Here is a 12,328-nt window from a genome sequence, read left to right as displayed (position 1 = left end):
ATGAACAAAACGCACAACTTGTATATTATAACCAAATTTACTGTCAGCTTAATAAAAGAGCTCAAAATTTACTGATGGCTGCCGTAATTTTGAGATCGATAACGCCAGTCGTGCTGAACGTCATTTTATGATGGTTTATTAATTTAAGACAAGTTTTGAAAGGTTAATTAGGGTTATGTTACGTTAGGCTGATTTAACCCTTTACCTAAAGATACAACTTGGGTGAATTTCTTCCAATACTTTCGTAAAAGCTGCATTACCTTCCTAATAAAATATCAAATTATGGATTGTAGTTTTCTAGTTCTGCCGGCCAGATAATATCTTGATCTTATTATTTCTGCGTTCTGTTTTATTGTCAATATCGTCATTATTAGCTTTGTACTGAAGAGAGTTAGTGTTCTCCACATCTTCTTCACTGTACAATATTCATAATCACGTTCTTCATAATATTTCTTCCTCATTACAATGATATTCTTTTTTATTTTGGTTTACAATTAACGGGAAAGATTTGCCCCAGTGGTCCCGAAAGGAAAGCTATAGGTACTGTTTTCCAATAAAAATTATTATAAACGTTGTTTGGATGTAGAAATTCGATATAATCATCAACCGTTTAATTTTTGAGTAGTTTCTGAGGACAATAGTCTCCAGAAATATGTAGCTAACAATATTTAATATATTAAGGTACGTATCCATACAAGGGTGAACCCGGCTCCGTATAGCTGCTCAAATGGATACGGCATGCGCTCCCCTACATATAAACCGCAAACCGATTGAATCGAAGGAGCGCCGAGCGGAGTTCACCGACGTATCTACTATGTGGAGCTGCTACACGGAGCGGGGTTCACACTTGTATGCTTACGTACCTTTAGGTACACACTTTGAGAATTTTAAGTAGGTACCTATGTTTTTTTTTTATTTTGTTCACATTGTTCTGTTGTACCATAATTTAAGTTATAAGCTAAGATCTTGCTACAAAATATTATATACGTTATATTTACATAAATTTGTATCCGAGATTTTCCAGTTCAGATATTTATTTCATGAGGATCGTCAATATTATTCTTAATCTTCGAGCGGGAGCGCTGTGGTAAATGTTATGACAAAACACGTTATCGGACCCCCCTCTCATATATCACATGGTCTAGTGCTTCGAGTTTCTATACTAAATTTACAATCAAGATGTAGTAGAAATAAACAAACCAAGACACGTTAAATGCTACCAGGAGCACTCCTGAATCATAATTTACAATGTATATATATTGTAAATCCCAAATCATGATTTCCAAAGTTTATACATTGTAAATTATGATTCGGCAGTGCTCCTAGTAGCATTTAACGTGTCTTGGTTTGTCTATTTCTACTGCATCTTGATTGTATATTTAGTATAGATATGTGAGGTTCAGTATGTTCCTACACTAACAACGTATGGGATGTACGCACAGATGTTTGATATCCACAAAATTTTCTGGAAAGTGGATCCTGAGACAAAAAAGCCTCAGGTTATACTAGATTACAGTAAAATCAAAGGTGTAGTGGACACCGTACACAGTATGTGTGCCGCTTACTCGGTCTCTACGATAACAAAGAGATGACCGTGTATAATTTTCTACAGTCTGATAAATATTGGCGGCCTAAATGCTCAAATCTTATACAAATTGTCCTGTCCAGCCAAGGCTCATAAATATCGACTGGTTTTCCTTAAAAAATTGAAATTGAACCTAATGAAAGAGCATATCGCCGGTCCGGTATAAGAATGAGGTACCTTAAGCTAGCATGGCCACATGAGCAAAATCCAATTTAACCTATGCCATAATTTTTTAATAATTTTTCACTAATTTATTACCACCCTAACAATTTTTCACCCCTTAACCCCACTTCAGGAGAGATGTCACGCTAGCTTAATATTCAAGCTAGCAAAATTCTCGAAAAAACGGCATTGAATGGGCGGAATCTAATTTAACCTATGCAATAATTTTTAACCCATGTTAAACTAATTTATTTCCACCCTAATAATTTTTCAACCCTTAACCCCACTTCACGAGAGATGTCACGTTAACTGAATATTCAATTAAGCAAAATTCCAATTTAACCTATGCAATAATTTTTCACCCATGTTAAACTAATTTATTACCACCCTAATAATTTTTCACCCCTTAACCCCACTTCAGGAAAGATGTCACGCTAGCTTAATATTCAAGCTAGCAAAATTCTCGATAAAACGGCATTGCATGAGCGGAATCCAATTTAACCAATGCAATAATTTTTCACCCATGTTAAACTAACTTATTACTACCTTTATAATTTTTCACCCCTTAACCCCACTTCAGGAGAGATGTCACGCTAGCTTAATATTCAAGCTAGCAAAATTCAATTCTATGCAATAATTTTTCACACATGTTAAACTAATTTACTACCACCCTAATAATTTTTCACCCCTTAACCTCACTTCAGGAGAGATGTGACGCTAGCTTAATGTTCAAGCTAGCAAAATTCTCTATAAAACGGCATTGCATGAGCGGAATACAATTTAACCTATGCAATAATTTTTCACCCATGTTAAACTAATTTATTACCACCCTAATAATGTTTCAACCCTTAACCCCACTTCAGGAGAGATGTTACGCTAACTTAATATTCAAGCTAGCAAAATCCTCGAAAAAACGGCATTGCATGAGCGGAATCCAATTTAACCTATGCAATAATTTTTCGCCAATGTTACACTAATTTATTACCACCCTAATAATTTTTCACCCCTTAACCCCACTTCAGGAGAGATGTCACGCTAGTTTAATATTCAAGTTAGCAAAATTCTCGAAAAAACGGCATTGCATCAGCGGAATCCAATTTAACCAATGCAAAAATTTTTACCCATATTAAACTAATTTATTACCACCCTAACAATTTTTCACCCCTTAACCCCACTTCAGGAGAGATGTCACGCTAACTTAATATTCAAGCTTGCAAAATTCTCGAAAAAACGGCATTGCATGAGCGGCATCCAATTTAACCTATGCAATAATTTTTCACCCATGTTAAACTAATTTAGTACCACCCTAATAATTTTCACCCCTTAACCCCACTTCAGGAGAGATGTCACGCTAACTTAATATTCAAGCTAGCAAAATTCTCGAAAAAACGGCATTACATGAGCGGAATCAAATTTAATATATGCAATAATGTTTCACCCGTGTTAAACTAATTTATTACCACCCAAATAATTTTTCACCTCTTAACCCCCACTTCAGGAGAGATGTCACGCTAGCTTAATATTCAAGCTAGCAAAATTCTCGAAAAAACGGCATTGCATGGGCGGAATCCAATTTAACCTATGCAATAATTTTTCAGCCATGTTAAACTAATTTATTACCACCCTAATAATTTTTCATCCCTTAACCCGACGTCAGGAGACATGTTCCGCTAGCTTAATATTTAATCTAGCAGAATTGAAAAAAATCTGAAGAACCACATTAATCTGCAAGGTTTTGACAAATTTATTACCGCCATAATAATTGTGCACACCTCAACTACCCCTTGAGAGGTTTCAATAATTCTATTAGTTCAAATTTCCAGGCGAAAATTTTTTTATTTACAATTTTACTGTACTCTATTTTATGACTGAAATAAAAAAGAGCTCAGGTAAGTTTTTAGGAAGTGCTAACCAACCTAAAAATTATACAACCCAAAACCAATCTTATTTGGAAACGTTGTCTCTAGGTTTAAAACTCGAGCCAGCAGAATAATAAAAAAAGATTTATGAAATATCACAATGCTCTGCTAGTTTTTTGCTAACCTATTACCACGCTAATAAGTTTTCAGCCTTCAACTACTGTTGTGGGAAGTCAATCATTCTTTAGTTTAAAATGGTAAAAAAAATTTATAGTTTTTTTTTATTATTTTTTAAACTTTTACGAATTTATTACCACCTACCTACTAATCTTTCACTCCTCAACTGTTCCTTGTTATGACATGTTAAACTCAGAAAAATAAAGACCATTTCAAGTACCACTTTTCCATGCGAAATTTTTAGCTAATAATTCTGCTACATTGAATTTTAACCTGACAAAACAAAATTTAAAAATAGATACAATTGATCCAAAAAATGGCATAACCCAGAGACATCCAAAGTGAAAGTTATCCTTCAACACCAAATTATTGTTCTATGTATATTATGCTCCACATAATGTTCAGCCACATAAAGTCGCACAACTTTGAGCTTCGGGTTTGGTGGAGAGAGGGGGGAGAAATCGGTAAATTAGTAGTTTTTTACGTTTTTCGTCAATATTTTTAAATCTATGCTTTAGGATAAGCAATGTTCTATACAAAAATGTTCTACATAAAATTTAAAACAAAAAAGTTCCGATACATAATTGTTATAAAATCAACGGTTCCAGAGTTACGGAGGGTGAAAAGTGGAGGTGATGATGATTTTTGGTGGTGAGGTTTACATTTTTCAAGGGCTTATCACTAAATACCATCGGCCACTAAAATAGAAAATTTTATTTACAAAACACAATGCTGTTAAAGAAAAATTTCTTTCGTCAGTAATAATACCTATTATAAAAAATATTTATCTATCTCTATCATATCAAAAAATACTATAATAACCGACTGACTGACAGAATGTGTCGAAGAGTACAGGGGAAAAACAAGGAATGTCACTTTCTCGTGAATTTTGGCTTTTCTGGCCATGTGGTAACAAAAACTGAGTACTATCGACTATCGACTAGCTTCTCGAAAGTACCTACTATTGAAAGATCAGCCTATATAATTTTTCTAAGAATTTGTATCCAGGTGAAGAACGAGGATTGTCCACACACTACCGAACAAAAACAAGGAATGTTAGCAGTTTATTTATGCATTATTAAGTTAATAACTTAATATACAGTGTGGAAGGTACTTATGGAATAAAATTATTTCTGCCCTTGTTTCAAAAAATCATAAAAAATGCTGAGACCCGTCGATTTTTAGATAAAAATGTGCACTTTCTAAACATAAATTTAAATTTACAGGGTGATTCATGCGAGTCCATAAGCTTTATTTTTAATGGAGCACCCTGTATATTTTTATATTTTTAAAAGCTGCTTGACCACATGATTTCAGCGAACTATATCATGTAGGGTGTATTATGAATAATCCAGGGTGAAATTTTGAAATTTTAAAGTAAGGAAACCACTTACGGAATAAAATTGCTTGTGTCCTTATTTTAGAAAATTATTATAAAAAATGCTGGGACACGTCTACTTTTAAATTCAAAAGGGCGGCTTACAAACATAAATTTAAATATACAGGGTGATTCACGCAAGTAGAGCATAGTCCGTGATCTTTAGTTTTAATGGATCACCCTGTATATTTTCTTTTATTAGAAGCTACTTTAAAACCTCATCTCAAAAAACTGTATTATGCAGGGTCCATTGTGAGTAATACAAGGTGAAATTTTGAAATTATTTATAAATTTCGTCATGACCTTAAACAAAACCAAATATATTTATACTTCCACCCTATATACAGGGTGTCCAGAAACTCTACCGACAAACGAAGACAGGAGATTCCTCAGATAATTTTAAGATAATTTAACCCTATTCGCCTAGTCCGAAAATGCTTCCTAAGGGAGCTAGAACTCTTTGAAGATGGCGTCATGTAATTAGTTTTTCTTAAATACCTCCAGAACGCTTCCATTTAGAAAAACGAAGATTGATACGCGTATTTATCTTCCAGTGATAAATCGATCCATCCATTGCGAATTTCTAATACCGGTCAGAGGCGTCCATTGTGGGGAGGGCAACGGGTATTTTATCGTATAACTTTTTGTCTTTAACTTTTAAGCATTTTTGATATTGGATTATTAAATTATGAGGTATTCTAGTAATAAAAGGTACTCTTGCTTTAAGTCGGTAGGACACACCGTTTTCTAGAAAAATAGATTTAAAAATTTTTCGTTATTTGAATATCAAAAAAAACTTCAAAAAAAAAACTATTTAGAAAGACGAAAACTGGTACATTTATTTATATTCCAGAGATGAATCGATTTCATTAATTGCGAATTTTTAGTACCGGTCATAGGCGTCCGTTTTGTGTAGGTCAACAGTTATTTTATAGTATAACTTTTTGTGTTTAATTTTTAAGCATTTTTGACACTAGATTATTAAATTATGAGGTATTCGAGTACTAAAAGTTACTCTTGCTTTAAGTTGGTAAAATACATGTTTTTTTTTTGAAAATTTTTTCAATTTGTTTTTCAAATGCCACAAATGAAAAACTTTCAAATCGATTTTTCTAGAAAACGGTGTGTCCTACCGACATAAAGCAAGTGTACCTTTTAGTAATAGAATACCTCACAATTTAATAATGCAGTGTCAGAAATGCTTAAAAGTTAAAGACAAAAAAGTTATGCGATAAAATAATCGTTGCCACACCCAAAACGCACGCCTATGACCGGTACTAGAAGTTCATAATGGATGAAATCGATCCAACTCTAAAAAGTAAATAAGCATACCATTTTTCGTTTTTCTAAATAAAAGCGTTCTGGGGGTATTTAAGAAAAACTAATTACATGACGCCATCTTCAAAGAGCTCTAGCTCCCTTAGGAAACATTTTCGGACTAGGTGAATTGGGTTAAATTATCTTAAAATTATCTGAGCAATCTCCTGTCTTCGTTTGTCGGTAGAGTTTCTGGACACCCTGTATGTAATAATATTAGATTAATATTATATTAAGATTTTAAAACAAGAGTTGTCAGAATTTTGCTAAGAATATCCTAAGTGGTTTTTAGATATCATAAGAATGAAACATTTATTGGTGTTTATCTCGATATGTATAGAATTTGACATTCCTTGTTTTTCCCATGTACTCTATAACTTAGCCTACTCAAGTCAAAATATGAACTACTTAGCAGTACAAATTAATAATTCAGCATTTATACATTAGAATGCAAAAATATTTTGCATTCAGCTAACGTGAATGTGTAGCTTGTGGAATGTTTCCCATTCAGTGTGGTTTTGGTTGTAAAATTATGAGGTTGGTTAACATTAGGTAAAAACTTACCAGAGCCCTTTCTTATTTTACTTATAAATATAGTAGGTATAGTGAAATTTACTATTTTATTTGTAAATAAGCCACAATTCAAGTTAAAAATGAAATTTATTGATGTTTAGACTTCCACTTCAGAAGTCGTCATTGAAATACAAAATATTAATAAATTAAAAATGTTTTGTTTGTGTTGCTTAGTAAAAAATTCTTCTCAAAATTTAATTTAATCTGACTCATTCATATTGGAATTCAGACATGTATTATACATTTTAAAGTGGAAGACGAAACGTCAATAAATTTCATTTTTATCTTAAACTATGGCTTATTTCCCAATAAAATAGTAAATTGCATAAGATTCCACAAAGAAACAGCTTCAGAATAATATTAAAGTGCAGTAAAATTGTAAAAAATGATTTTTTTGTAAATCCTAACTCTCCTGTATCAACGTGGTTAAAAATAATTATTCAGATAAATAAATAAATTTTAATACAGACAATCCACTCACTACAATAGTAGTAGATACAATACCTAAACATCTGGGTGGTGGCTTATGAGTTGGAAATTTTAAAATGCGGAATGAATAGTATCATAAAATGCATTATTTTCGGTACACTATTATAAAAATTAAGTAATAAATGTTCCAAAGGGCTGTGTCAGCTATTTAAATTTACATACTTTTTGATTTAAAAATTATTTTACTTTTATACTTATATATCATAGTTCACTGTCAATTGACATAACGTAGATATACACCTATTCGTGTTTTATTCATGATTAATGATAAAATTTAAAAATCAGTTTTTTAGACTGATCTTTTAAAAAATATTGAGAGATGAAAATTGAGTCCTTTAACAATAATTATTGTTCACTATTGTTCACGTATTTATTAACAAAATATAGGTACTAACACGCATTACAATATTTTTTTGCACGCATTTAAAATCAATAATGTGTTCTTCATTTCAGATCACCTGTGATCGTTATTTTCAAGTTGAATTTTTTTACACACATATTGCTAGTGCATAAAAAAATCTAACAACTTAGTCAATCAAAAATGGGACAGCAATCCTTCAAGCAAGCATTTCAAGCTGGGATTACCAAAAATAATCAGGACGAACAAAAAAAAAATAAAAAAAAAACTAAGTTTTCAATCTAATAGCACATAAAACAACATCCAAAAATGTTATTCTACATCCTACCAGACTGAAAACAATGGGAACCTTCTCTGGTAACACCTCCGAGGCTTCTACAATTTGCAAGCCATAACGGATATTGAGACTAAGGAAGATGAGGAAATTTTACAATTTATAATTCACGTCCCATCTGCTCAGCGCGGTAAAGTTCCAACGAGAATGGTTCCCTTCGTACTCCAATCGGAGTAAGCATATCAAAAATGAATAACCATTTTCAATTTCGTTGCAACACGAAACTACAACCGCATCACAATTCCATTGTTTTCAGTCTGGTAGGATGTAGAATAACATTTTTGGATGTTGTTTTATGTGCTATGAGATTGAAAACTTAGTTTTTTGATAACAGTTGCCGCTAGAGCATCCCTGCCATTTCGTTCGTTGCAATCCGTGACTGCACGCCAGGGTTTGTCCTAGTTGGGTCAGAGAGGGCAGCATATGTGCCTCCTGATGGGAGACTAGTAAGTTTCGAAACCGCTAGAGGTGCTTGCTGCACCCTTTGATTGAACTGGAATAATGAAGCGGCGGTATTTTCGTGTTGCAACGAAATTGAAAATGGTTATTCATTTTTTATTTACATGTTTACTCCGATTGGAGTACGAAAGGAACCATTCTCGTTGAAACTTTACCGCGCTGAGCAGATGGGACGTAAATTATAAATTGTAAAATTCCCTCATTTTCCTTAGTCTCAGCATCCGTTTTCTAAAAGTTCGGAACACCCTGTGGAATATTCTAGTATTAATCAAATGTTGAAATTAAAAGTAAATTGTAGCCTTAGGCTTTTTTAACATTTTATTCTTTGATTTATTCGCTTATATGAGAAAATAAAAGAAGTTAGATACTTTTAACAACTAGCCACGATTTTCGTCGATAAATCCTCATTTTCTGCTTATTTAACCAAGCCTACAGTGGGCTATAAGTAATTAACAATTTGATAAACGTCAAATTGTTAGCAGTGCAAAATTGTTCTGATTTGTTGTGAACATTAGTAGATTTATTATTTAAAGTCCGTATTTGTTTTTTGTTTGGTGGAAATGGAACGTGCTACAAGGAATTTGACCCGCGATGAGTGTGTTCAAGTAGTGAAGTACCATGTTATCGACTTCTTATGTTTGTAACAGTTTTTTGCTAATGCAGGATAATGTAAGAGCTCACGTTACACGAACTGTAACCGAATATTTGCAACAGGTATATCTTCGGACTTTTGAATTGGCCACCGCATAGTCCAGATCTTAACCCAATCGAACGTTTATGGGACATAATTGACATAAGACTACAGCAGCGTTTGTCAACCTTCTAGAACCTTACAAGAGGTAGAAACAGTAGCTCTCGAGATTTGTAATAATATTCTTCAAAACCAAATAGCAAACCTCATTTGTAATACAAAAGTACATACCTACATATCTCTTTTATTATCGAATATGAGCGAATAAATAAAAAAAATGTTAAGAAAGCTTAAAGCTACAATCCAGTTTTAATTTCAACATTTTATAAATGCTAGAATCTTCCACAGGGTGTTCCGAACTTTTAGAAAAAAAAAAACACAGTATGATTGGTACACTCGGTATATACTGACAGTTTACCTGTCTACCAACAATATTATTACAGGGATATTGTTAAAGAATAGGCCTATAACATATTAAAAAAATCACTCAAATCGGACAAGAGCTTTAGGAAATTCAAAGCATCAAAAATGTCTCATTTTTAAGGTGGTGCGTTAATTTTGCTGCTGAGTGTATTTCCAAGTTCTCAAATGCAAAAACGTGCATTTTTTATACAGGACGATAACAGCCCAAAATTAGAGACCAGTGGTGTGTTAAGGTGAAAAATATATGACGATTAAAAAATAATAAAAGGTTCAATTAAAAGTACAATACAGAAATAGTTATTTATGATATATAAGTGTTAAAAGAACACGTTTAAGGCACACATGTGAAAGTTTGCAGAATGAGCGAAGCGAGTTCTGCAATTCACATGAGTGCCCTAAAAATGTACTTTTTAACACGCATATCATACAATATTTTTTCTACAAACGTAATTACACGACAATATCTACAAAAACTTTTACTTGAACTTGACTGACATTCCATTTTTATATTTTTTTGACATTATATCAAAATTGCCTATACGGTAGGGTGACCAAACGTCCCATAAAAACGGGATTGTCCCGTTTTTTTACGATTTGTCCCGGAGTCCCGAAAAAGTATCTCGGGACGCCTAAATGTCCCGTCTTTGCGTTGGGTTGAGTTTTTTTATCTGACTATATTTTCTCTCTTCAATTTTTCTTTAATTTCTGCATTTGTTTTCATTCTCGTTGCTCCCTCTTTTGTTACATTGTGGCCCAGTATTGTTCTCATTATTTTTCTTTTAAATTTCAGAAGGCTATCTTCCTCTTTCTTGTTAATCGTAGTTGTTTCCATCCCATATGTAACACCAAGTCTTATTAAGGTCTTATATAGGTTCATGTTATACTTAGAGTCTTGCTTCTCAGCAGATTTCTACCGTGTAGATGTTTTTCTGTCCTTCAGGATTCTTTCCTCTGTTCTCTCTTTTCCGGTTTTCCCTATTTTTACTCCTAATTAGCTAAAGGTGGATACAGTTTCAAATTTACGGTTCTGTGTTATTAGATATTTCTGAGTTGGCTCATCTTTCCCTATTGCCATGTATTTTGCTGTGAGCTGGTTTATCTCTAGTCCTATTATTCTCTTCGCTTCCTTATGTAATTTTCCAACTGCAAGTGTTATCTTCGCCTTCGCTGTGATGACTGAATCATCTGCATATGTTACTATTTGAAGTTGATCTGTAATAATGTTTTTGTTTGCAAGTTTGTCATCCTCATGATTACAGATTATGTCAATATCTGATATTGTTAATATCAGATTAAATACTGTCGGAGAGATAGAGTCACCTTGTTTCACGCCTTTGTGTACATTAATCACCTTAGAAGTTGTTCCGTTGAAACTGATCCTTGCTCTGGTGTCCTTTAGGCTCACTGTTAGCACATGTCTTAATTTTTCTGGGATTCCAACATTCTCTAGCTGCTCCATCATTTTTGTCAGATTGGTTGTATCAAGAGCGCTTTTGAAATCCATGAATATTAGGTGCATTTCTCTGTTGTATTCTCTCGATTATTGAATTATTTGCTCCAATGTATTTATGGAAATAATCGTAGACCTCCGTAGGTCTGAACCAGTTCTGGTATTTTCCTAATATTCGTTCAGTGCATGATTTAAATTTTATGTTTCGTATATTTTCTAGAATGTTATAATATGTGTTATTTAATAAATTTATTGCTCTGTAATTCTCGCACTCCTCTAGACCTTCTTTTTTATATATCGGTACCTACTATAATACCTGCGTTCCAATCGGCTGGTAGTCTGTTTTGTTCATATTTGTTGTATTAGCTGGTTTATTCCTTTACGTAATTCTCTTCCTCCGTATTTTATTCCACAGTTATTTCATCTTCTGTGAAAATTTTTATTCGTCGTTATCTTGTACGGCCTTACTTCTTCATCGCAGTGTATTTCCTTCACAGTGAATACCATTGTTTCGTAATATTCTTTCCATATTTTGCTGATCTATCTGTCCTCAAACAAGGTTTTTCTTTTTTTGCCTTTTTAGACCTCTTGTTTTAATGCTGGGCGTATTTTTTGCTGCTTTGACTTTTGATAGTTTTCTCTGTCTTTTTCAATATCCTCGGGTCAATACGAACTGCAGTGTCTTAAAATTTTTAAAGCACTAGTGCCTTAAAGTAGCATTTTTTTAACGCTCGTATGGAGTGCTAAAAATTGCATTTTTAACACGGTTGTAGAAAATAGTTATTTATGATATAAGTGTTAAAAGTACACGTTTAAGGCACGCATGTGAAAATTTGCAGAATGAACGATAGCGAGTTCTGCAATTCACATGAGTGCCTTAAAAATGTACTTTTTAACACGCATATCATACAATATTTTTTCTACAAAGATAATTACAGGACAATATCTACAAAAACTTTTACTTGAACTTGACTGACATTCCATTTTTATATTTTTTGACGTTACATCAAAATTGCCTATACGGTCAATACGAACTGCAATGCCATAAAATTTTTTTAAAGCACTAGTGCCTT

Source organism: Diabrotica virgifera, chromosome 10, assembly GCF_917563875.1.
Source record: "Diabrotica virgifera virgifera chromosome 10, PGI_DIABVI_V3a".
Taxonomy (NCBI): Eukaryota; Metazoa; Arthropoda; class Insecta; order Coleoptera; family Chrysomelidae; genus Diabrotica; species Diabrotica virgifera.
The sequence above is the reverse complement of the archived record's forward strand: the minus strand, read 5'-3'. Positions refer to the sequence as shown.